Raw genomic sequence first — 27,338 nt, 5'->3', positions numbered from 1 at the left:
GGAACGTAACTGCGGTTGGCCAGGGGTTCCATAGTGGCTGGGGCGCCGGAGTGCGCTGCTCTGACTTCCTGGTGCCAGGCTTCTGCTCCAGGCTGGAAATGTGCTTCTAGCTCTCCCAGGGGGACCTGGACCTAGGGGTGGAGATTGGGCGGGGCCCGCGGAGAGTGCCCAACCATGGCACCACCTGGGCCTGGTCTCCTGAGAGCGCTCCGCGCTGTCCCTGCCAGTACGTCGGGGTTCCATGTCCTGGGGAGCGACGAAGACGCCCTGGGAAAGATAAACAGCCAAGTTTTGTCCCCGGAGGAAGGAAGCTTGGACTTGGTCTCTGTGTCTGCTGCGGGGAGGGCCAGGGGATCAGTGCGGGTGGCTGCCCGCCCCACCTTGTAGAACTTGGTCGTCTCGCACCTTTTATAAACGCGAGGATCAAAGGGCGAGGAGTTAGTTGGTGGCGAGGCGAGCCGCTGAGGAGCTTGTGGAAGACGAGGAGGTGGACGCTGGCCAGGGGAGATGGGCTGTCAGGTACTCAGACAAGAAGACTCTGGCCCCCTGAGGAAGACAGAGCCCAGGTGACTCTGTCTTGTGTTGATAAAGGGAGCTGTTCTCAGTCGAGACAAATCCTTAAAGCAGCGGTTGGGCAAAGAGAGGAAGAGGACTAAAAACAGCAGCTAGAATTGGCAGCCTCAGAGTACCTGGTGGGAGAGGTGCAAAGGTGCAAAAGCAAACATGTGATATAGTGCAGCACTGTGCTGTACACTGCTTTACTATACACCCTGCCATACGTGACTGCCTCGCGGAGAAGGGCATATTACGTGGAAAGAGAGCACTGGGACAGCCAGGCTTTTAAAAGAGAAGGAATATTTTTTTTTAACCACTTCAGTACCAAAATAAATTCACACATATCAGTTACCTTAGTTGTTTTTTTTTTAAAGAGATATTTTAAAATATGGTTTTGGGCCGGGCGCGGTGGCTCAAGCCTGTAATCCCAGCACTTTGGGAGGCCGAGACGGGCGGATCACGAGGTCAGGAGATCGAGACCATCCTGGCTAACAGGGTGAAACCCCGTCTCTACTAAAAAATACAAAAAGCTAGCCGGGCGAGGTGGCGGGCGCCTGTAGTCTCAGCTACTCGGGAGGCTGAGGCAGCAGAATGGCGTAAACCCGGGAGGCGGAGCTTGCAGTGAGCTGAGATCCAGCCACTGCACTCCATGCCTGGGCGACAGAGCGAGACTTCGTCTCAAAAAAAAAAAAAAAAAAAAATATGGTTTTGATCTTTATGCACGATTTAGTTTTTTAAAACGTTACAGTATTTACCATAAGAAGTTGGTGAGTGGTGAAGCAGGTGTCAGGCACATGTTTTGCTACCCGATTTAGAGACATTACCTCTTTTTATCATACAGTAAACTTTTAAGAGGATACTATAATGTTTATTTTGCAAGGAAGAGACAGACTTGCATCAGTTCAGTAAGTCACTTAAAGTCACAGAATTAGTACATGGTGAAACTGGAATTTGAACCCAAGCATATCCCTAAAGGGCACTCTAAGAAGGCAGGGAACATGATATAAACAAAATTTAAATCAACCTGTAATCCAGAAATTAGGAAACTTGACTTGTTTATCACTAGTCTGATATGTGATTTGGGGCTGGTTGCTTGGAATCCATAGGCATCAGTTTCCTCATCAATAAAACAAGGAAGTTGGAATAAATGATTTCAAAAATTCTTTATGACTCTTGAATTCCATAGATTCTGCAATATAATTAGGATCAACCAGCATCAATGTACATCCTAAGTTCCCTGTAAGTTCCAGATAGTATGGACACGGGTGTCTTATTTAGATGAGAGAATTCCAGTTCTGCATAGACCTTTGAAATCTGTTTTCCTTTACGTCCAGCACTGTTAGGTTAAGCAAGAAGTACAAGGCCATGCTTACATCAGTCATTGAAGACTCTTCTTTGAACAATCTTGGTTCTGTCTTTAAAACATTGTATAATTCTTTAGGTAACAATAATACAAATCCCAGTTTCGAAATAGTCCTTTTCAGCTCACAAAGGAGCTGTAAAGAACCTTTGGAAATAACTTTCATGTACTGTTATCTCATTTGATTCTTACTATCATTCTGTGAAGAAATAAAATTATCTCTATTTCCCAGAAGAAGAAATGCGTTTAAAGTAATTGACTTACTCAAAATTACATTTATTTATAAATTCCACACGTCATAATAAGAGCTCATGGTTCTTCTAAGAACTTTACATTCATTTTCTAGTTTAAGCTTCCAAATGACCCTATCAGATATGCACTGTTGTTATACCACTTTACAGGTGAGAGAACTGAGGTACAGAGAGACTGTATAAGCACATTCTTCTAATGCATTTTTTAAGTAAGAACCAGCCAGGTCAGGGCTGAAAAAAAATGTATTTAGATATGTGTGGTTTTTACAGATAAATATGATTCATTTTACTGGGCAGTGTAAGGTGATCTGAATGGCTTTTAAAGGGTTTGGGGAAGAACCAAATGATTTATAAATCAGATTGGGGCAGTTGTATGGATATGGATGGCTCCCTGATGAGTTGACACTTAGTTTGAACTAAGTTTTGAAGGAAGAGTAAAAATCAACTGAAACCTGGGAAAGAAGGATGGCTCTAGAAAAAGGGATCAGCAAGGCAAAAAACAAACAAACAGAAAAGATGATAGGGCATCAACCAGAGTTTTCTTTCAGGGAGTTGAAGTGGGTGGCAGGTCTAATGACTGCAAGTCTACAGATGGATTGTATTGTACCATAGAATCTCTCTGGAAATGCTGACTTCTGGTCTGGCCCTACGGGAACATTTGGCTGGGAAGTTTATGGGATATAACACTCTGATGGGAGGTGGTACCTCAGTTTAGGATGTTACAACTTTGAGGTTCTTCTGCCAATTGCTTGCCTCTAGTTTCTCATTCCCAAGCTCTATGCAACATTCCAAGGTACCAAACTGATTAGTATCCATTCTGCAAAGTCAGCACATGCTGATGTCAAAAATGGCTGTGAGCTACCCAGAACTTTATAAAATAGAACTGCAGTGAATACAGAGCCACACGGAGTTCAGCTTCCTCTGAATCTGATCTCAATAACTCACTCTGTGCAGACTCACTCTTCTCATTCATCCACCCACGGGCTAGAGGAGCATCTGATTTCTGTCCTAGGTGGGTCAGTGAGAGACCTGGCTTATTGATCACATTCAGACTCCCCTGTTATGTGATCATTTTTCTCACTTTAAGTTCTGGACCAGATCTGCACTGCACATACAGGTAAAATGAGTATCATCAAATCGACCTGGAAGATCCTGCTGTTAAAGAATGTCTGCAGTTATCTCAGTTAGCATCAAGTTTATTCAGATTAGTCTGAACAAAGGAAAATTTGTATTTTATAGATACTTTGTACAAGCAAAAAGGAAAGCTATTTACATTTACCTGTCTGATCTCAAAGTCCACCAAACTAATTGTTTTCCTTCAAATATCACAATCCTGTGATAAGAACCTAAGGAAGATATCTATCTCATGTGTCCTAAAACCTGCACTAAGTTTTAGGGAATTGGCAATATGCTGAGGTGAAGGGAACTGTGAGGCATTGCGACAAGTGGCAGTGTACTTCAGTGGGTTATCCTTAATTCAGTGGAGCCGTGAGCAAGTGGCCTTAGCAACAGAGGGAAGGCTGACCTCATCTCCCTTAAACCTTTGATTAGGGAGAGTGGAGCCAAGTACCATGAGAGCGAAAACTGAAGCATGGCACAGGGACAAACATTTGCCCCAAATGAAACATTAAGTTTTTCTTTTGGAGAGCCTGCTGTTGCTTGTGGGAAGACAGTTGGGATTCACAGAGCCTGTGCAGGCACAAGGCAGTAACTGCTATGTAATTATAGAAAGATCTGGGCATTTTGTTTGGTAGAGTTTTGAAAAGTAACATACTAAATTGGGAACCACTTTATGGATTTTTAAATAAAGAGATGAGCTTCTGTTGACATAAACATAAACTGTGATGAGCTGGGGGATGACCCTAACATTTTGCATACTACTTTATTTCTGCATTGTTTGGGCATTATCTTGAATTTATCTCCACATTTTAATGTCTAATCAGTAGCATTTTCATAACTGTTTAACTAGAAATGCTAATATACTTTGTGTTTATAAAATGTTCCAAACTATTATCAGTGACATTTTTCAGCACCAGTGGTAAGAATGGCGTCATATTTTATCATTACAATCTTGACATTAAATATTGTTTGTTATCCCTACAGATAGAAGTCTTGGTTTATGACTGAAAAAGCAGATGATGCCTTAGTTCCCTTCTCTCTGTTCATCTATTTTCCTCACCTTTTTCTTCCTTTCCTCATTTTCCCAATCTGGTAGTTTAGCGTGGAGGGCATCAACCAGAGTTGGAGGAAGAAATATACAAGCTTAGGGTCAGATAGACTAGAGCGCAAATCTGTGTGTTTGTGGGCACATCAGTAAACTTCTAAGACATGATTGCCTTGTCTTCAAATAACTGATAGTAACACCTGTCGCAAAGAGTTATTGTTACAAGTAAATGATACAAGGTATGCACAATGTCTTTTACATAAATGCTACTAAGTCAATGATAGTTGCTATTTCTTTTCAATCTTTTCCTTTTTCTCCTATCTCCTTAACCTTTACCTGTCAAAATCAAGATTTTAAAAAATCTTCAAATGGAAATTCGTTTAGTCTCTTCTTTCCAACAACAACAACAAAATATTAGTATAGAAAACTAACATTTACCTGGATGCAGTGGCTCATGCCTGTAATTCTAGCACTTTGGGAGGCCGAGGTGGGCAGATTTCTTAAGCCAAGGAGTTCAAGACCATCCTGGGCAACATGGTGAAACGCCATCTCTGCAAGAAATGCAAAAATTATCCAGGCACGATGGCATGCACCTGTAGTCCCAGCTACTTGGAAGACTGAGGTGGGTGGATTGCTTGAACCCAGGAGGTGGAGGTTGCAGCAAGCCAAGATTGAGCCGCTATACTCCATCCTGGGCAACACAGCAAGACCCTGTCTCAAAAAAAAAGAAAAGAAAAGAAAAAAGGGAAGGGAAGGGAAAAAGAAGAAGGAAGGAAGGAAGGAAGGAAGGAAGGAAGGAAGGAAGGAAGGAAGGAAGGAAGGAAGGAAGAAGGGAAGGAAGGAAGGATACATTCATGGAGGCACTGTTCTAAACATTTTGGTATCAAAACTGATTTACTCCAGAGAACAACCCTAGATGGGAGATGCCATTACATTCTACTCTATTATTTTACACAGAAGGAAACTGAGGCACAGAGAATATAAATAACTTGCCTGAGGTCACTAGGCTAATGCATGGTGGAGCCAGGATGTGACCCAGGCAGCTAATGTTGCAGACCGAGTATAGATGGTCTGCTTAAGATCATGAAAAGACCAATTCGTTCTAGTTTTTGCTTCTGTCAGTTGACCCAACTTGGGAAGATAAGAACGCTAGTGTTTCTTTCAAATAAGAATTGTCGTTTCCACTTGAATGATGCAAGGGTCTCAGTGGTTCTCTTCCGCTGTCTTGATAATTTCATCACTTAGTTCAGGCACTTTTTAGTGAACTCTAATCTGTTTTGGTATATTTCGTAGGGACAAATTACGACTAAAATGTGAGTTATACATAAATAGACAGGTCACTTGCTGTGATCATAGCTACATAACAGTAGAAAGAAATTTCTCAAGTATTATTAGTGGCAAATGATTAAGGCGGCACTGATCATATATGTATTGGCTACATTTTCAGTTTGCAATGGTAAAATAGAGGTTCCATTTTTCAGCCTTTTTAATCAGTAGTCTTAGATTTGGTTGTCCCCTGAATTCAGCTTAATTCCAAATGATTGAAGAAATTATCAATCCTCCCTGCAACCTCCAATTTCAAAACATGATTGGACCTCAGAATAGTTCCTTTTGGTAAAAACTGAAGCGACTAATAAATGTCACCAATCCTGTTGTTCCAATTATGACAACTTAACTGCAGAATTAGAAAGGATACCTAAATTGCCCTGGTTTTATTACATTGAGTTCCATGACGAGGGATCTAAAGCACAGGGCAGTGAAGAGATTTCCATGGTGATTATGGAATGAGATAACTGATTTCTAGATTTTTAATCCTGTGTAGCTGTTTTAATGCTGATTATTTTATCATGAATATTCTTCTTGGTTTAAAGGAGCATGGGGAGTATTTTAAGCAGAGTTTGGTTTTCCCAGATTTGTTTTAGCTCCTTTATCCAAGTGATTATGCCAGGGAGTTTCTTTGTGACTCCAAATACATAAGCATGTGCTTCTTAGGTTCCTTTTGCTTGTCTGTCTTTGGTGGTCATAGGCATGAACAATGAATGCCTTGTAACTGAGAAGGCTGCTGGTCGTCCCTTGGTTCTTTTTCCAACACTTAAATGTGCACATGGGTCATATTGCTGTGTGGCACCGTCTCCAAGTCTGTGGCACAGTATAGTAGGACCATTATAAGGCTTATATAGGACTATAGTAGGACAATAATAAGGCTTGTTTCTGCACATTTCTTGACATAGCATAACAACATACCGTAAAGTCTGAAAGAAAATCATTAGCCTATGGTATGGCCACTACACCTATTCCCCAGTTGCCATATCATGAAGAACTTTTACTGTATGTGTTTAAATTATGGCTATTATTCATCAGGAATTACAAAACGTATGTATTGTATGTTTCGACATTTTTATTTCAAAAGACTGACTTGTTCATTTAATTGCATTTAATTGATATGTTGTCAGCCTATCAAAAATTGTTAATTTTTTAAAATCTGAAGCCCTTAGGGTCTTTGTGGGTTTTTAATAGTAATTCAGTTATTTTAAGAATTTGCTCTTCTGGCTTTTTAAAATGGAAAAGTAATATACTTGCATAATAAATTTTTTTAAAAAGTATGGTTGGGAATATAACAAAAATTAAATCTCCCGTCTACTCTGTACCACCTGCCAGTAACCAATGTTAACACTTTCTTGTGTATTTTTCAAGAAACCTTCTATACATGTACATATATCCTTTTCATTTTATCCCAAATGTGAGTGTTTTACATATCCAATTCTGGATAAGTGTGATATGTTAAAATCTCTCTCTCTATCCTATGTTCTTTAAACACTGCCAGCCTACCTACAGCCATGACCTGGGTGGCACAGTAAAAGCCAGCTTCATATAACACCTGTTCCAGGCAGGTACTCTGAAGGCCTCTCTGATAACACCCATCCTGCTCTCTTGTCCTTGTCTCTCTGGCCTCTAGAAGGTCTGGCCCTAATAAAAAAAACTTTTCGATGAGGAATAATATTCATCCAAAAGTTCATTTATCATAAATGTGTAACTTGATAACTTTTCACACACAAAACATGCCATGTAACCAGCACCTGACCTTGCCAGGCCTGGATTCATACATAGCAACTATTGTTGGAGCTGAGTAGCTGCTGTCCCCTGGATTTTGTCCAGGCAGCCCAGTCCCCATCAGACACACACTGTGTGCACTTGCAGTTAGTCCTCGCTGTCTTTCTTTGACTTGACTTGCCTGACCCCTGTTGGCATTTGGGTGGTGACCTTTGCTCCCACCCCAGGCTGCTGAAGGAACCCCAGGACCCAAGCAGTAACTGCTTTGGGGAACCAGCAGGCTTGGCAAGCTGCCAGCAAGTGACCTAGTGGTAAAAGGATCAAGATTGTATTACTTCTCCCTTAGCTCTCTACTCCTCTGGTAGGAAAGCTGTGCATTAATGTTCATAAAAATAGAAAAGAAGCTCATTATAGGTAATAATTGAAAAGTCAGTCAGAATATAAATAGAGTGGCTATAATTCATTTGCTGAAACTTTCTGTAGTTCAGATCCATGAAAATGCAGCATTTGTGTTCGGTGGCATTAGCCAAGCCTCTTGCATGAATTAAACCTCAGATTTGGCTGCAGGGCATTTCTTTTCCTCTTTAGGAGCACCATACAGAAATCCTTTCAGAGTTAGTCTTTGAATAATAGCTCCATGATATCCTGCCAGGGCTGACTTTGTAAAACGTGTTTCACTTAATTGAAGCAACAATTATTATTTTAGTTGTGTGTCAAATTCAGCAAGCTAAGGCCTGTCCCCTGACTTGTTGGTTTAACTGATAAGATTTTGTTCCTCTGCAAACATAATGCAAAATAATCTCCTTCCCTCCAGTGTTTTCTGATTAGTGTTTGAAGACATCTTAGAAGATATGTCTTTCAGAAACACAAATAATAACATAAATAATGATCTTGGAATAGTGATCTTGGGCTGTATGCCCCCAAGAGTATGGTAGAAGATGAATCCTGGGACGAGCTGCTGAGCTGAAGCATTTTCATAAGTACCTGATTTCATTCACACATTGGCTTTATTGGAATAGTTCATTACCTCCAGGTTGAATCACTTCAAGGCCTATTGAGGGATACATCAGGCTGCAGAGAGGAGGTTCCTTACATAGAGCTTTCTGCATTTGGACTGCCAAGCCCAAAGTGCATACAATTGCTGCCAAGAGGGAAGTAGGACTCCTTCTTTCCAGCCCCTTTTCTTTCTGAGAGTGATTGTATATGTTTTGGAGATGAGGCGGGCAGTGGTGAAGGCAAGTATCTTATTCTCACAAGAGAGAGAGAGATATAACTCTAAGACAGGAGGGTCTATGGAGGTACATTGATTGGTGTTCTCCCTGAAAGCCATATTAAGTGAGAAATTGCTGCTTTTTAGAGTCTTGGGAAAGGTAGAATTTTCTAGAGACTAACAGTGGAACTTAAATTCTTGGGATAGTTGTGAAAAATGTGGTTGTAGACATTTGGGGCCATGGCATTCCCGACACAGAGTCCCTTGCTGGACTAATAGACTGCTTTTTAGTTTCTTGGTTGCCAGCCAGCCCCATAATCCTGTCTCAGCTCCACACACCACAGTGATTATGGTTTACACCCGCCAAGATAGTGGAAAGTTGCTGCCAAGCGGAATCAGGATTTTTCATGTCATCACTGCACCATTGAACAGTAAGCTTGTATGTAGCTCCCACGCCACTGCTTTCCCTGTGCTAGAAACAGGTTGGGCAGTAGAGCATTCCGACAGTCAGACCATGTCTTGTGTTGCAAATGGGTTTTGTGGAATTGGCATGTAAGGCTTGAAACAGCCAGCATACAAAAATATTTTAGAAAAGTACAAGCCTCTTCTCTGTCTTTCCTCAATCTTGTTAGATTTTAATAAGATTTACTGGGTACATTGGTTTCCATTGTAGGCTTTTTATTTAGCAAGACAAACTATGGATTTCTAAAACAATGGATTTTAAAAGTGTTAGGTACTTTCTTTTATTTATTCCACCATCATTGATTGTCTGTATGGATAAATCCAGGTGATCACACTGAAATTAGTAATTGAGGTGGCCTAAAAGTGACTTGTCCCCATTGGTCTAGTTCATTGGCCATGAATGGACATGGTCCTTACCATTGTTCTGCCAACACTTTAGTATAAAGCTGCTGGATTCAATAGTGTTTCCCAAATACAGGTTCAGAGGCCAGTTGCATCACAAGGCCTGGAGCATTTGTTAGATACACGGATTTCTGGGGCCCACTTCGGTCACATTCATCAGATGGTCCACAGCGGGGGCCTAGGAATTGGTGTGTTAAGCATGTACACAAGTGACTTGGATGCACTTCTTCTTGGTTTGGGAACTGCAGAAGATGAGCTCCTAGACGGCTATGTATGCACTTAAAGTACAGATCATGGGGTTTTCAGAGTTTGGAAAGTTGGCATACTCTGGAATATTCTAAACTCCAGATTCCAGATGCTTAAACCATCAAAAAGACCAAGGGGTGTTCTTATTCAGAGAAGTCGTAATGTACAGGATTATACAGGAGAAACCCAGCCAGGCGTGCATCATTTGTGTTATTATTATTATTATTAAGTCAAGCACATATGTTCTATCCCTAATAGTAGCAATTTTTTAGAAGGATTTTTTAAAAGACGGTGCCCCAGATGTTTTGCCCACTGTGTGAAGCTCCTTGCACTGGGACTCAGTATAAAACGGCACTCTGTCACACTGTTTCCTCAGTGTATCTTACACAATGAGTTCATTAAGCCTTTAGTATTGCAGAAGAAAAAATGCCTATTAATGAACATCTTTTAATAGAGTACAGGGAAATCAGACCAGTGCATTTCCTTAAACTAAATAGAATTCATTTGAGCCACTTCAGTCGCCATGTTCCCTAATCTTGGTTTCTTTGTTTCTCATATTTAATTTTCTTTGATTTTTCCCGTTGGCATGCCATTAAAAACTCCTCCCCTCATTTGTGACAAATGTAAACAGTCTACTAAATTAGCCTGTTTTTAGTAGCTGGCAGTTCAGCCTTAATTACATGATATTACAGAGTCCCTAAGCCTGGTGTCTTCACTAGCTATGAACTCAAAATATGGCGTTTTAGAAATTCACACAGTTCTGTTCTGCTACACAGAGGATTGTTCTGAGTTTGCAGCTGCTGCATAACAAATATTTTTTAAGGAGTTGATATGGCAGCATTATTATAACTGCATGTACAGCAGCCTCCTGTGGGAAATATTGCAACTTAGTTGTTAAATCTTATACTGTTCCGTATCCTATTTTCTTGTGTTGTTTTGGTGGCAGGGCAAAAATTCTACAATAAAGGTTCTTAAGTGTATGCATCCACTTTATTTTTGTATCTTTTTTCCTTCTCAAAAATGTGAATTGCATACCACAGCTTAGCACATCCCATCAAGAAAACAACAATCACCTAGGGATGAAGTGAGGCTGGTGGCAGTGGGGTCCCCAGGACAGTTGCCTCTAGCCAAAAGCATCCTCTTTCCTTTTTCCCTAGTGTGAAAATATGCTATCTGTGTTGTCCTGTGAAAGGTCTTGGAAGCATTGCTCATGCTGGGCTGCTTTGAACAAGTCACTTACTATCTCCGGGCCTCAGTTTCCTGTCCTGTAACATAAGGTAAATGTGCTAAAATTGTGATTTTCAAATGCAGCCGCCTATTGGAATCATTTGATGATCCAGGTCAGTTGACATATTTTGAAAACTTCCCAGAGGGTGGTAATATGCAGTCTTGCTTGAAAATCTCTGGATGAGATGTTCTCTGAGTCCTTTCCTAACCTAACACTTTCCTCTTCATGGAGGTAACCATATCTGAAGAACGTTCACATAACTGCATACTCGATGCTTCCTGGACCCTCAGCCCAACTTTAGATCTCTGTGGGGTGGTCTTAAAAACTCTTTTTCTAGGAAGCTCGTGGTATTTTATCCTATTGAATACTGTGCCAAAGGTGTTTGCTAAGAGTGTTGTCTCCTTGGGAAGGCATGTGCTTGATGATGACTGAACTCCCAAGGAATGTGGCAACATGAGAGCTAGCCTTGCAAGGGCATATATTGGACCTTCTTATGAAGGAGCTGTGTGCACCAGGTAGAGAAGCAGCAGCAGCCCAGGAGGTCCTTCTTTAGCAGCGAAGAAGATGGCTGCCTCTTCGCTAAGGGAGCTGCATATATCAAGGCTTCTTCTGAGCACGTCTAGCCAGGCTCTGGCCAGCTCAGGATTCCTTCCTACAGTATGTGTTTTGGTGTGTTGCCCAGCTTTGCTTTTAGGTTTCCTATTTCATACTGGTGTAGGGGCTCTAATCATCTCTGGGTATTGAATTTCTGATGTTACTTCTAATGGCTTTGGAGTTTAGCTTCTTTTGTTTCCAGATTTGCATAAACAGTGCTGCCTTTGTCCCCTGGTCTTGACACAACTTCAAAGCTTTGATGGGCATCAAAGACACACTGGATCCTCATTTCTTAGACATCAGATCGCAGCAATGCCAGCAGGTGACTGAAGGTTATAGCCCCACTTCTGGGCCAGTTTTCTGTCTCTCAGTCAGAGAAGATTAGGTTACATTCTGCCAAGTCCTCTGACAATGGTTCTGAATCTTAACAGCTTTCATAAGGCCTGTGCAAATACCGTTGAACTAAAGGGGAACTGCTGGTGTTTGTCTAAAGTGGAAAGGGCAGTAACTCCCTAATATTTGCTGAACTCTCCTCACCCTGAGAGGCAGATTATTAAGTGTACCTCTGGAAAGCATGGAACCTCCAAGCCCATTGGCCAGACTTTGCTACTGATAATCGTCTTATGAGAGCCAAGACTTCATTTTCCCATGCATCTTATCAAAATAACAGCAGTACTAGAACTATCAGTTAACTATGCGGGGATTGTCAGTATGTTGGATATATAGAGGCCAGTTTTGATAACAGGTCAGCTTGGTCCAATCATGCAACAAACCCTTGAGCTCTATCTCTGTCTCTATGTTGCCTAATAGTTGTGTGTTTAGAGAACAGAGCCTAATTTTTATCTCTGCTCAGGAAAAAAAAAAAAAAAGGGTTAGGCTGGGTGTGGCTAACAGGTGGATTTAGCCTGTGGATTACAGGTGGCTCACGCCTGTAATCCCAGCACTTTGGGAGGCCGAGGCAGGCAGATCACCTAAGGTCAGGAGTTCGAGACCAGCCTGACCAACATGGTGAAACCCCATCTCTACTAAAATACAAAAATTAGCCGGGCGTGGTGACCGGCACCTGTAATCTCAGCTACTCGGGAGGCTGAGGCAGGAGAATCGCCTGAACCCAGGAGGTGAAGGTTGCAGTGAGCCGAGATCATGCCACTGTACTCCAGCCTGGGCGACAGAGTAAGACTGTTTAAAAAAAGAAAAAAAAAGAAAAGAAAAAGAAAAAGAAAAAAGCTGAAAGGTATTTGGCAACATCCCATACAGAGCATTCCAGTACCAGTAATATCTGATTTCTTAACTGCTCTTTTGCATTGTCTATGTCATGTACCACTGTATTTTCGGATTTTCTTCAATTATTTGCCTTGCCTTGCTCTCCTCACCTGTACAATGAGGGTTGCAGAGACTGATCTTTAAAGACTTTTCTAGCCACCACATGCTGTGTATTTGAAGTTCCACCGCTAATGCCATGACAAATGAAACAACTCACTCTATTGCCACATTATTTAAGATGGCATTTTGAGCTTTTTTCCTTTATTTTTACTTAGATTTGACGTCTTCTGTAGTTTTGACTTTTCCATGTCTCAAGTCCTTGGTGGTTAGACTGATGATTCATGTCTATATAAAAATTGTAAACAATTATTTGCCCTCTAACCTGAGTGAAAAATGCTCTTTTTTCATGAAGAACAGTAGCAAAAAAGGGTTATAATGAGAAGAAAAAAAGCTCAGAGAATTATGTCAGAACTATGTTAGAGGAGATAGTTCCAGGTCTGAAAACTGGGAAATCTACTGCTGTTGACTCTAGGAGTGGAATATTTGCAGCATAAGTGTACGTGTTGCAGGTATTTGGTTAGATTTAACTTTTATCATGCATGCAAAATAAGTAAGTGCAAATCTTCCCTAGAATGCTCCCCCTCTACCCCAAGCACTTTTGGAAAAAGCAAAAACAGCCGTTTGACATTTGCCATCGTGATGGGAAACAGTATGTGTATTTGTTCTTTGCAAAAGTTACTGGTGTTTTTTGCTCAGTCTGCTGTGTAAGGAAAGCGGCCTGCATGTGCACTTTGGAGGTTAGAAGAACCTGCCAGTTGGAATTCAAGTCTCACCAGGCTAATGGATTATTACACTGAAGTGATAGCTCCTCCTATGGAAAGACTTTACTTCACAGTAGTATCATTATATAGAAATGCTAAACATTGGCGATACCTTCAGAGGCTAAAAGCATGAATGCCATGAAAGGTCCCTGTAACATGAAGCCGGTTGGGGCTACCTCCCTCCTTGCTGACACTTTAGTGTAAGAGCAAAACAAAAGTCAAAGGATGTAGAGATATGGGAGACTGAAAATCACTTGTCTCCTGAGTTTGAGTTTACATGCTACAGGAAAATCAAAATCAAGACAGCAAAAACTTGCTTTTTCAAGGAGTCTTCCCATTAGTAACTCTTTGACTTACACTAGAGGTTTGGTTTCTAAAATCACACTCTTCCCTTTCTGAGCTATAACTAATAAATTAAAAAGCACATCCTGCTAGGTCAGAATTATCTCGAGAAAATACTGCTCTTTGGCTGACTCCTTCGTCCCTCTCCAGTCTTGTCTGTTCAGCTGATACTCTCCAGCTGTAGGCCAGCTGCCTCTTTTCCCTGAAATCTGGTGCCAGCTGTTTTGAGTTTCTGAAGGAAGATTTCTCTTGGGTGCGTTGGTAACACTAGGGCTCAAGCATGAAAGCATAAAATGCCCTAATGAGTTTTCACTTTGATATCATAGTCAATGTGATTTAATGAACTAAGAGTGAAACTGTTTCTGCCCTGAGGCAAAATAGATTTTGTAGCTTTTCTCTCTCTTCTTTGTAATAGAGTATCTGAGATTTAGCATTGCTTCCCCTAATCTATATATCAGTTGTTAAGTATTAGATAACAAATTGTCTTCCTGTTCTATAGCTTTGAGCCAGAAAGCAACAGTTTCCCTTATTTTGATGTCAAAGGAGCAGAGGAACCATAGTCTGTGTTTTACCTTCTGAAATAATTTCTCCTGAATTGATTTTTTGGAGTGAATGTAGAGTTCTCATTTTAATTTAAATCTCACTCCTCTTGTACTAACATCGTTTATTTGGCTCTATTTTCTCTTTTCTAATTATTTTCTTTCTGTGTTTCCAAACAGGCATTTTTCTAGGTAAATCTTAAGGCTTCTCACATTGGGGATCAAGTTTCCAACACATGAACTTTGGAGGACACATTCAAGCCAGAGGAGTCACTAAAAAGAAATTCAGACTTTCTTCAGGCTCCTTAGTTAATTTATTGATGGATTGATCTATTTATTTTTTCATGTAATTAGTTTTAGTCATTGTAGTAGAAATTCAACTGTCTTATATGAAATAATTGGGAGAAGGTGTTCTTCCTTTCACCTTGTACAAAATGATTGTGACTTTTAAAAAATCCAGACAGGTAATTCTTGTCTTCAGCAACTTTACAAATATATTTGCCTTCTCTAGCTTTTGAGCCCTGAGACAATAAGGGTTACACATGGCTACAGCCTGTAGTTAAGTTTACTCTGGGTGCCAGAATAATACAAGATCCTTTCCAGACCCCTGAACAATCAACTGTTAACAAGTGAGATCATTTTTGGTAGAAGAATTGCATATGTCATTGTCTCAAAAGAGACATGGGCTGCAAATCCTGTCTGTGGACTTGCTTCCAAATACTTGTTCAAACTCCTCCCAACTTTGTCTGCACTTGGCATTAATCCCACATTGACATTCAAAGAGCTTGAGTGCTGCACATTCTCAACTAAATAGATAGTAAAACAAAACCAGTAACTTGTTATTAAATACAAAGTGAAGGGGGCAGTAGTCATTTTATGATTCTTTTCATTTATTCTGTCACTGTCTTAGTCTGTTTTGTGCTGTTATAGCAGAATACCACAGACTGGTAATAATTTATAATGAACAGAATTCACTGGCTTATGATTCTGGAGGCTGGGAGTCCAAAATTGAGGGGCTGGCATCTGGCAACGGCTTTTCTGCTGCATCATTCTATGGTGGTAGGGCAAGAGAGGGTAAGAGAGAACAAGAGAGGCCAAACTTGTCCTTTTCTAAGGAACTCGCTCTCATGATAACAAACCTCCTCATTCAATAACAATAGCAGTCCACTCATGAGGGCAGAGCTCGAGTCCCAATTACCTCTTGAATGTCCCGCCTCCCAACATTACCACATTGGGGATCAGGTTTCCGACACATGAAGTTTGGGGGACACATTCAAACCATATAAGTCACTAAAAAGAAATTCATACTTTCTTTAAATGCCTTAGAAAAGCAGAAAGCTTTAATGATTTTTAAAAGTCCTTTAAATGTTGAAGTAATGTATAAAAATATGAGGTTTTGGAACCTCAAAGGCTTGCTTTTTTTGAACAGTGAACTGTAACAGCACCAACCTCTCCCAGTGGACCCAATGATCCTTGCCTCCTGGTAGTCACTCCTTCTATAGTCTTCCCATGCTGAATCATGTGACTTGACAGGATAGGCAGAAGTGAGATCCTGTGACTTCTCAGGCCAGATTATAAAAGGCATTGCAGTTTCTGCTATGGATTTCTTGCTCTGGGGAAGCCATGCCCCCATGCCATGAGAACATCCAAACAGACCCAAGCAGAGGCCTACATGGAGAGAAACTAAGGCCTGCAACCAACAACCAGCACTGCATCTACGTACAACCTCATGAGAGACTCCAAGCAAGAATGTCATAAGTGCCTGACCCATGCAATCTAAGAACATAATAAATGTTACTGTTTGAGGTGCTGGTGGCACAGAAGTAGACCCTGCTCTCACAGAATTTATAGTGCGCTGGGAGAGGCAGATGATACACAAATAAATAAACAAAAAAGATTATTTTGAAAGATGTATTAAGGAGAAAGTAAACCAGAATAATGGGGTAGAGCTCTGATAGGAGAGTACTTTGTATATAATGTGATCAGAGAAAGGCTTTTTGAGAAGGTGCTATTTGAGCCCCAAGATAGAAAGAGCCATCTTGTCAAGATGTTGGGGAGGGGAGGAATGGAGAAAGGTGAAAAAAACAAAGAAAGTTTGTATGGCTGAGTCTTTTGTGGACTTATGTCAGATTTGCCTTTAGAATAGCATGCGACTCTTTGAGCTTCTTGAGAGAAATATGGTCAGTTTTCAATATCGTCAACAACAGTATAATATTTTTTCATTTTAATTCTTACCAATCCATTTAACTATACTATTCAACATCTACCAGTTAGTAGAATGAAATATTATTTGCTCTGTTAACTCTTGTTTATTATATTAGCAAATCTGCTACCTTAACATCCTCTGCATCCTTATTTCACAGTGGAATATTCTCAACTTTTTCTTGGCTCTCCTGTCATCAATGGCAGTGTCATTACTAATAGGATTGGGGGGGCAGTATTTATGAAAAAATGCTTTATTTGAACATAACAAAATTAAACAAAATGTACCACTTTGACCATAAATGAAGACTTTCTACACTGCCATCCAATGAGTCTAAAAACCAGGCGAGTGCTGGACACCAACAGATCTGCATTTATCTCTTCTCTTACTTACAGCACAGGTTAGGAGTTTTGGAAGGACGTGCTAAATTTACAGCATGCATCACTGCGTTTTAGGTGAATTTTTTGCTGTTCCCTTATGCTTCTCCTTGTTTTCTTTAGGCATAGGGCAAACATTTGCAGCAATATATAGATCAGTGTTTTGGATCCTGCTCTGTATCTTCCCACAGAAATCATTTGAATACTGTCCACTTATGATGCTTCTGTTTCCTTGGTTGACATCACAGCACATCTCATCTTGATTAAAAAGAACGTTTCTCAGATTGGCTCTGGGCTAAACAGAGCAATTTATTTTGGGTTTGCTTCAGTTTGTACTTAAGTTCTGAGTCTCAATAATGGAGTATTATTCCTCTGAAAAGCTCTTCTATCGTTTTCAGTTCTTTGAGGCTTTGATTTCTGCATCTCCTAAAATAGGAATGAGGCCACCAAACATAAAAATGTGTATTAAGAACAATCTGCTTTAGTTGAATATTTATTTTCTATTTAATCTAGTTCATCAGTTAACATAACAGAGAACTTTGTCAGGCCCAAGTACAGGTAAAGCATACTCATTACTGATTTTAAAAGAGAAACCCCGTAAATCAATATTTGAGCTATGTTTCCTGCATAAACCCATTAGCTGTGTCCTGAAGAAAAGTCTCAATGCGTAATTATTTCAAAGCAGTGAGCTCATAGCTGTCTGCTTGGCACAGCTCAGCTCTGGTTTCTTCATGAAAAATAAGATAACTGCCAGGATTTTTTCTGTCTCCTACCTGAGCCCTCACAAGTACTGCTTTTCACCTCAGTGGACTTCGATTCTTTAAGTCAATGCCATTTATTCTGCCTCCCACAGAGTGCAACCAAGAAGTGAGTTGCTATTGAGAAGCCAGAAATCAGAATAGAAAGCAATGATTTATTTCTCTTTGAAAGGAGAGGCACATTTTTAGGGACCATGAGAAAGGTCCTCGGCCATTTAAATTCAAGTGATGAAACTCAAGATGTTTGAAAGTCTAATCTCTAATAAAACACGAATTATAATCTGGTTTGCTTTAGGCAGATGTATGGTCCCACGATGAACCCCATTTGTTTTTTGAAAGGCTTCCCTTGCTTCCCTGCATTTGGCATTTTTACTGCTTGCTACTGGCAGGAAATATTTCTTCCTTCTCAGTTTATTCTGATCCCTGCTGTCTGGAGAATCTCGCAGCATACTAATTTATGACTTTGAAAGATTGTGTATTCATTTATGTAGAGGCTTCTGTGTCAAATTTGACTCTAAAATACCTCATGCCTTCTCATGTAGATATTTTGTGCAGTATTACCTATTACTTAATAAATATTTAGATTTTCAAGGTAAAATAAAGAATTTATATAGTCTGAAAAAAGTTTATCGAGTTCCTAGATTTTATTAGCAATGAAAAAATTTCCTATGAATAAAATTATTGTTAGGATTTGTTTTCCATTTCGTTTACTTTGCTTCTGAAGATATTTTGAAACCTTGATTTCTGGGAATGGAATTCTTTATGTGCTTCCTAGGAAAGGAAATATAACACACCAGTTAGAATAATTAATATTAGAAAAGAAACATTCTTCTTCCTCCTAAAATACTATAGGGCAACAAATCACCTACCCCACCCCACCCCCATTTCAATTATAGTGAGATGGGAAGAGGTGGCATTCCATCTGTACTAGTTAAATCTCTCAGATATAATTTTTTTTTTCTTTTTGAGGTAGGGCCTCACTCTACTGCCCAGGCTGAAGTGTAGTGGCACGATCGTAGCCCACTGCAGCCTCAAGCTTTTGGTTGTATATAATTTTTAAAAAGTAGTTTCATTGTTTTCAAATATATGCAGTTATTTAGGGTAATAATAAAATTACAAAATTAGCTTTAATTAACATATGACAATTGTGTCTGCTTAATGTCTTTATTGTTTGTTGGTATATGAATTATTCTTCTAACCAGTTCATTATATAGTATCCTGCAATTTATAACATCTTTTGCTTAATCATGAAAGCTAATATTTATTAAACATTGACTGTTATTAAACATTGTGATAATGGTTCCCATGAATTAACTCATTCTGAGCTCACAACCACCCTGTGAAACACATATTAGTAGTAGTAGCCTCATCTCACTAAGGGGAAACTGAAGTTCAGACAAATTAAGATTTTTCCAGAGTGCCATGCTTAGGACAAAACAGTGACCTGCCCAGGCCCAGAAGTGGTTAACTGTGAAGCTAATGAAGCTTGCACTTTACTCTGCCTGCTCCAGGGGCCCATCACGACGTATTCACATTTGTTTTGGTAAAATCTGTGACAGGAAATGTTTTATAAGCAATTGGCTAAGACCACTTAGCCAACTTCCCCTCCATCACACTTCTTGTTTTGGGTAGCACTGGGAATGGCCCTGGACATCCCTGTGATCTGGTTGAGAGGAAATTAACTTGGGGATGCATTTAGTTTGCGGTCGGTAGAATAATGTGGTTTACAGGTACTTCCACATGTAGGTTATTACTCTTGTGGTTCACTTGACACGTGGAAAAGGACCAAAGGCTCTGTCGTCTGACTGGTATCAGAAGTAATTGAGGGCCAGAGGAGAAACAACAATTGAAACTTGTCTCAGGAAAATACTTTCAATCCTCAGACATGAAAAATTTCAAGTGAATGATTTACTTCTCATTATGCCTTGTCAAAACAAAACTGCCTGAAACATGCTTGACAATGCAGTGAATACCATTTAATATAATTATAAGTACATCAGATACATTTCTTTTTTTGCTGTAAAAATCACATGAAGTAAAAGATACCAGAATTGCTGTGTTGGAAGAGCACAAACTTGTGGCAGTACTATGAACAGAGAGTATGTCCAAGTACATAACATTTTCTACATTACAACACCTTAGGTTAGACTGTGTTCTAGCAGATCAAAGGCATTTAGCCTGACAAAGTTTGGCAGTTCCATTTGAAATGGCATGTAAAACTGTCATCAACACAGTGAAATGGCTTGAAACTTTTCTAAACTGTTAGTAAAACCAAATTTCAGTCAACTTTGGTTGAGGGAAGACTAAATTATATGGCTTTTCTTTCTATACAAAAAGATATAGATATTTGTTATATGAAGAGGTTGAGAGTATATAAACAATAATATTTAAGGAAGTAAATTAACAGCAGTATGTCAGGCAGTTAACTAATAAAATATTTTTCTGGGTTTTGAATGCTTGTGGCATTACTCAGCTTTTAAAACTGTTATAATTTCTTTTCTCATTTTGAACAAATAGTTACTTTTTTATATATATATAAAAAGTTCACTTTTGAAATTTAATTTTACATTTGGAATTTTGTATCCTTTTTCTTAAAATGGGTTCCCCCAGGTTATATAAGCTTCCAGCCCCACAAGAGCTAGATTCAATCCTGCCCAGGTCTTTAGCTTTAAAACACAGCACGTGCCCTGCTGCCCCACAACGCCACTTGAGTGGTAGAATTATTCCTTTTGAAAACTTGTTTTTACTTTTGATTACTTCACACACCAGCTGTTCTTTTAAAGTTCTATGTTAGAGCTTTCCGAATTAATGAATTTCAGCCTTAACACTGAAATCTCACTGCTGATAAAAAATAGCATGCCTAAATTTGTGGTTATACATAGTATTTTAACACCCACATTTATTTCCCACAATAAAATGCTTTGCAAACATTCCATATGGCTGCTTTTGCCACATTGACTTAGACAGTTCTTAGCATGAGAAGTCCCACTCCAGATTTGCTACATAATTTTTCCTGAATCTTTGGTGTGATTCAGTGAATGATAAAAAATTTAGTGACTGATAATTTATAATCAAAATGAAAAATTCTAAATCATTTTGTCTCTGAGATAAATTTAATAACCAGGGGTTATAGTGCATGAAAAACTCATTCTGTCACATTTTATTAACTGTGTATGGCCTCAGAAACCACTATGTGTCTATAAATAAAGCCACACATGACAGTTTGAGATCTGGAGTAAGAATTCATTTTTATAGCATCACCTTTGACATTTTAACTTCTGCAGCATATTCACTAAAGTTAATAGTGACTGTCAATAAATTATAGTGAATTAGAATATCTAACATTTAATAGTTTGACTATCACACACATCTATGGCATCTACAGCTGGGACTTAGGAACTCCTTATAGTTTCATGTAGATAGCTTTTTACTCAGTTTACCAAATTCTCTACACTGCGAGGTGTTCTATGAACTCCCTGGCTTGTCAACTGCCACTAAAGCATCACTTCTCCTTCACATCAGCCCCACAGTTCCTTCTAGAGCCTCTTCCCTAACTTTCAACAGAAGAACATCATGGCAGAGGGCCAGGGATCTGCTGCATGGGATCTCAGAACTTAGAATACTCCATAGGTACCTACACAGGGAGAGTGAGCACAACAGTCTGCATTTCACCAAATCAGAAGATGTGCAAACATGCGGAGACATTCTTTCATTTATTCATTCACTACAGGTATCAAGAATGTCTCTAATGGCAGGAATTGGACTCTTAGAATGAGTAAAATACTGCATCTCTCCCCTTGGGAAGACCAGCATCACAAAAGAAGCTCAGTGGGTTGAGGAACAAGACACCGTTCTGAGAGCTGGGGGGGCAATGCGATAAGGTTGGTAACATTGGTTAGAGCACCTGGTCATGGTGGCCAGATCCTAAAGCAACAGGATAGATGTATATTTACTTTATATTCACATAGAATATCCCTATATAACAAACCTTCAGCTCTCATTCTGCCATGTCCTCTATAATCTGATCTTACCTTCTTTAAGACCCTCTTGATACTTTACTTGCTAACAAAGTTTCCTTTGGTCTTCAGTTCCTTCTAGTGTGGACCAATTGCAAATATCTGAGATTCCCTTCCTCCAGCATCTTTTTATTTTACCCACCTAAAAAAAGCCCAATCCCAGATCAGTCCTCCTGCAGTCTCTAGTTCTGAGGACTGTTCATCCGCCAGTCTCATGTCAATGCTAATTTTGCCACGCAGGGTGAATCTCTCCACCCTCAACTGGGCCCTCAGCTGCCCAGTGATCTTTCTGTTTCCCTAGTGAGTTTGCTATTTACTCTTCTAGATCTACTTACTTCATCATTTCCACTGACATTTTCAGTAGATCACCTTGCTTCTGAATTCATCAACAAAACTAAAGCTAGTGGATGAAAATTATTTCAATTTTGTGACCTCTTCTACTCCTGTTCTTCTGGAAGAGAGATTTCATCCTGTCTAAAGTAAACTTCTCATTTTCACTCTGAATCTCATCCTTTTCCTTGACCCATCCTCCCAGTAGCCTTTGCCTCATCTTCTTCCCTTGTTTATAATTAATCCAATAGATATTTATTTATCACTTGTTGATATTATACCTCAAGATACAACAGAGAATGAGGCACAGTGCCAGTGCCAGCCTTCAAGTACTTAGAGTCCAACTTCTTGAGAGAATGGTCGACATTTGCCAATTTCCCATTCTCACTTGCATTCATTTCTCATCTGGTTTCCATAATCTAGTTTCCACACTCACCACTCCACTGAAAGTTTCCTTGCCAAGATCACCATTTAATGAACAATCCCCCTCATTAAATCCAGTGTCACTTTTACTTTACTTTCTCTTCAGTCTCCTTTCTGCTGCCTTCAATCATGTGGACCAATTTCCTTTTTTATAACAGTGCCTTTGCTCGGATCCATGGTTCCACCTTCCTAATTTTCTTCTTACCTTGCTGTCTTCCCTTTGGCTTACTCATTTCTCACTGCATTTTTCTTAAAAGTGGTGTTCCCCTGGGATCTAGATTTGGCTTTCTTTTCATTGGAAAACCTCATCTCAAGTAGTCTGGTCCATTCCTGCTTCAGTTACCAAATGTATGCCTATGACTCCCAACTCTTTATTCTCTCCCTGATGGTGTCTCTTCAGCTCAAGACCTAGAGATCTCTTGGCATTTTCATGTGAATGGTCCAGAGATTCCTCTAATTTGTATCTCAGACTGAGCTCTCCACTTTCTCCTTCCTTTTCTCAACCAGCTCTGTCTCCTATATTCCCACCACCATGCAAGCATTTGCCCAAAACAGAAACATGGACCTCTCCCCCGTCATCCATATCAAGTTATTAAGCAATTTTTGTCAGTTGTTCCTACTTAATCCTCTAGAATTTTTTTTCACTTTTTTCACTTTTCCTTATCTGCTCTGCCATTTCCTTAGTTCAAGTCACTGTCATCTCCCATCTCCTAATGGATTGCTCTGGTCTCTGTTTTACCCCCCACCAATTCATCCACTGTAAGCTACATGACCTTTTTTTAGGTAAAACTTGGCCTTGTTACTCCCAAACCTTCAAAGACCTTTGAGGGTGAAATCCATATACCTTGGAATGACATTCAAGACCCTTCAAGATATAAGGGTTCTGCCAGTTTCTCCCGCCTCATCCTTCCCCATTCCTCCCTCATGCTGCAATCATGTTGAACTGCCTTCTGCAAGGCCACAACTCTCTCTGGCCTCTGGACCTTTATAAATGCTCTTTTTAGATTCAGACTGCCTCTCTACACGACTTGCCTATTTTTTAAGGCTTGTAACAGACCATACCTTCTTTGAGTAGATTCTTGCAGGTGTTGAAATCTGGGCTGAGACCTATTGTGTGCTTTACCGAATCTCCCACAATGCTGTTTTGTTTGTTTGTTTGTTTGTTTGTTTTGAGATGGAGTCTGACTCTGTCACCCAGGCTGGAGTGCAGTGGCACAGTCTTGGCTCACTGCAGTCTCTGTCTACCAGGTTCAAGCAATTCTCCTGCCTCAACCTTCTGAGTAGCTGGGATTACAGTCATTCACCACCACACCCAGCTAATTTTTGTATTTTTAGTAGAGATGGGGTTTCACCATGTTGGCCAAGCTGGTCTCGAACTCCTGACCTCAAATGATCCACCTACCTTGGCCTCCCAAAGTGCTGAGATTACAGGTGTGAGCCACCACGCCCGGCCCCCCACAACACTCTTATAACTATTTTTAATTATGTTTACTTTTTTGGATCTGCCCCCTAGGCTCAGCTTCTTTCTTTTTGAATCCCCAGGTTCTAGCACTGAGGTGCCTTATAGGAAGCTGCTCAGTAAATATTTGGGAAAAGGTAAACAAGTTACTGTAATAGATTTTCACATCAATACCCACTTTATTTGCATTTTATGATAAAACTGAGATCCTCAAAGACAGCTAATGGTTTCCTCCAAGTTCCTCAATGGCCTATCTGGTTACAAAGCTTTTTTCGAGAACCAGAAAAATTGGAATTCTCTTCTGTGGGACCCTTTTTCTTATTTTGCTTATTTGATGATAGGAATAGACTGTGTTTTGAAATGCACAGTGAGGATGAATTTTATGTTTATTAGAATTTCCATATCCACACTGAAAATGTACAGTTTCTTGATTTTACTGCTAAGTTCAGTAAAAACAAACAATGGTTCATTGTTTCCAAGAGTCATCCACACTTATTATGAAAATAGATTCAATCTTTTTTCTCTCTCTTTTAAGAAAAAGAATTTGGAAATGTGACCCAGCATCGTGTTTTCATTTTGTTTAAAAGAAAACATTGTTTTCCTCTAACAATCCTAGATGCTGTGGGAATTCCACACACATGGTTGGCTTTAGATTTGGTGACTATCAAAATCTCTGATTAAATAGTTTCTTTTCTGTGTTTGTATTAGTAGTACAATATTTTACAGTGTTTTTAAATACTTACAGAGACATTTGCACAAAAAGGCTTATAAGATTAGTGGATTGGAAAAAATCATTTTTACTCATCTTCCTAAAGAAAGAGGCAGCAGAAATGTAGGATGGTGAACGATGATGGTCTAGATGTAGGAGAGATCATGGGAAAACTCTATTCTCTTTTATTTGATATCCTATTTTTCTTTATTCTTTTTTGGAGAAAAGGAGAAATGCCATCCTCAGCAGGCATGAGAAAGGACAAAGAAAAATCATTCCTTTTCTGCCCTTTTCCTTCCCTTATTTTCTTATAGTTTTCTTGGAGATTACACAATTATGAATTATAATTAAGTTTTCTATAGTAAAGGCCAGTGTGAGTGCAGAGAATGTGTAAGATTTTCATTTCCATTCAAACCCTGCTGGTCAGTTACACTTATTATTGGTTTATGTAACAGTCTGGGAACATATTAACCAACTGCCCAGACTGATATCCACTTGCACCTCACATGTTGGTTTTACATACAGGATTTACACCGTCTAAAAGTAAGACAAGACAGACAGCCGAGAGAGCTGCCTACTGACCGTAACTACACAGTGACATTGAGAGCAAAGGAAGAGTTTGAGATGGTGACCCCTTAAATTACTAAGAGAATGCTTCCTGACCACAGGTTTAAATAGTGAAGAAGCATGACAGCGGATTGGGACAAGGAAGCCGGGTTTGTACCTACTGGCTGGCTCCTTAAATAAGAGTAGTGAGGATGGAGGCTGTCTGGGTTTCTTATGTAGCAGATGGCAGTAAACAAGGAAAAGGTTTTCAGCAGACAGATTGGAAGGTAACTGGAGATTGGAATTACTCTGGAGTGAGTTGGAAAGAAAAAGGAGGTTGTGCATAGTAGAATGGTTTCTACTGGCTGTCCTCTCTCGGTAATTTCTCTTTCCCAGTTAAGTTGTCAGACAACTATGTTGGAGAACAGGCCCTGAAATGAAAGCTTTACTGGTCCCAATTCCAGCTTTCATTAAATCAGCTCCCAAAGCAAACCATGGGGCTGGCACCTGCATAGCTAGCGTTCACTCTACAGCTGCGAACAGTGTCTTATGTGCTTGACTCTGGGTAGGGAAATGCACTAAGGAGAAAGAGGAAATGTGGATTTTATTCTGACAAGGTTTTGAATTGTTTCTTGAAAAAGCTGAAATAGCCCTTGGATCTCCACAATCCTCTTTGGTAGATTGCTGCCACTGGTAATAATATATGTCAAGTAACGGCCTTCTCCAAATTCAGAGTCCCTCACTGAGCCACAGCATGATGCCACTGAGAATTAAAAACAGGCCTCCCTCCCCACTGGTCTGTTGTATTTGCTTCCTCTCTGGCTGGAGGGCACTACTGGCTTCCTACTCTATGGCTGTCATCCATCTCCCAGGAGCTGATGATCCTTTATTTCAGTAGCCAAAAGTCTGGACAGGAGATTCCATTGATGCCATTGTGAAAGGTGGCCAGTACTTTTGGAGCAAAGGCTGACCGAGTTCAAAGAAACTTTGAAGCTCTTTCCTTCAGATGTTGATCAAAAGCAGGGTATTTGGTGGCCCTCAGTTTGGATCTGTAGTTACTCTGTCATATTTCCTTTCTGTCCTCACAATAGCCACTGTTCTTTGGTCATGGTTCTAGGAGATTCTCCTTCATTCAGGCCTGTGTACCTACCTCATTCTTTGAGAGAACAGAGCGGGAGACTGGTAGGAGGAAAGATGGAAACAAAATCTCATCATTTTAAGAAAACAATTATTTACCTCTAAATCACCATGATGTCTTTGGTTCAGTTAGCTCCTTGCCCCACTGTGCCTTTCAAGGTTTGGAGACATTTGGTGATTCCACAGCAAAGCTCTCCCAGGCTGCTAGACTCTTTAGTGAGGAGACACAGTTGGTAAATACCTGTAGCAGAGATCCTTAACTAGGTGCCTGTGGGCCAGATTGAACCTGCAAATGTGTTTTGTTTGCCCTACCTGCTCTTTTTAAATTGCCAATATTTAAGGATTTCCTATAAAAATCTGAATTTCTGCCTTCTCTTCAAGAATTGGAAGCTTTGGCATTACTGGGCCTGAATTTCAAAATGGCAAAATAATGGCTGTACCTTGAGTTGGGGTATGTAGTCTCTCAACTACATCATTCACTTGCATGACTGGCTGGTCCCTATAGATTTTTAAGTAAAAAAATCTAGACCCCAGAGCCATGCTGGGAACCTCTCTGTATCCAATGGAAGATTTTGCAGGATCCTCCCTCTTGATGAAGTGACAGCAGCTGGCAACTCCATTGGTACCTCCAGGAATCTATAACATGGACATAGTCATAACTGATGAGTTTATGGAAACTGGACTTGTCTTTGGAATGTTCAGTACTTTTGTATTACTTAGCTCTCTGCATCAGGCAAAGCCTTGGCATGAGATCTGTGATGTCTACAGAACACAAGCAAGAGTAGAATAAACAGAAATTACTACAAGGCTACAGTAACCAAAACAGCATGGTACTGGTACCAAAACAGAGATATAGACCAATGGAACAGAACAGAGCCCTCAGAAATAATAC

The 27,338-nt window shown here is 40.0% G+C and overlaps 1 protein-coding gene across 1 annotated transcript in view; it reads left to right on the top strand.

Moving 5' to 3' along the window:
- The first annotated feature begins 278 nt into the window (after nt 1-278).
- The window catches only part of COLGALT2 (collagen beta(1-O)galactosyltransferase 2), a 106,623-nt gene continuing 79,563 nt past the window's right edge, over nt 279-27,338 (top strand). The window contains exon 1 of the mRNA XM_011995366.1: nt 279-519. The gene's annotated coding sequence lies outside the window, so the exon portion shown is untranslated. The remainder of the gene's footprint in view (nt 520-27,338) is intronic.

This window comes from Mandrillus leucophaeus, unplaced genomic scaffold (genome assembly GCF_000951045.1).
Source record: "Mandrillus leucophaeus isolate KB7577 unplaced genomic scaffold, Mleu.le_1.0 Scaffold484, whole genome shotgun sequence".
Lineage (NCBI taxonomy): Eukaryota > Metazoa > Chordata > Mammalia > Primates > Cercopithecidae > Mandrillus > Mandrillus leucophaeus.
This window is presented reverse-complemented; position numbering and strand designations above follow the sequence as displayed.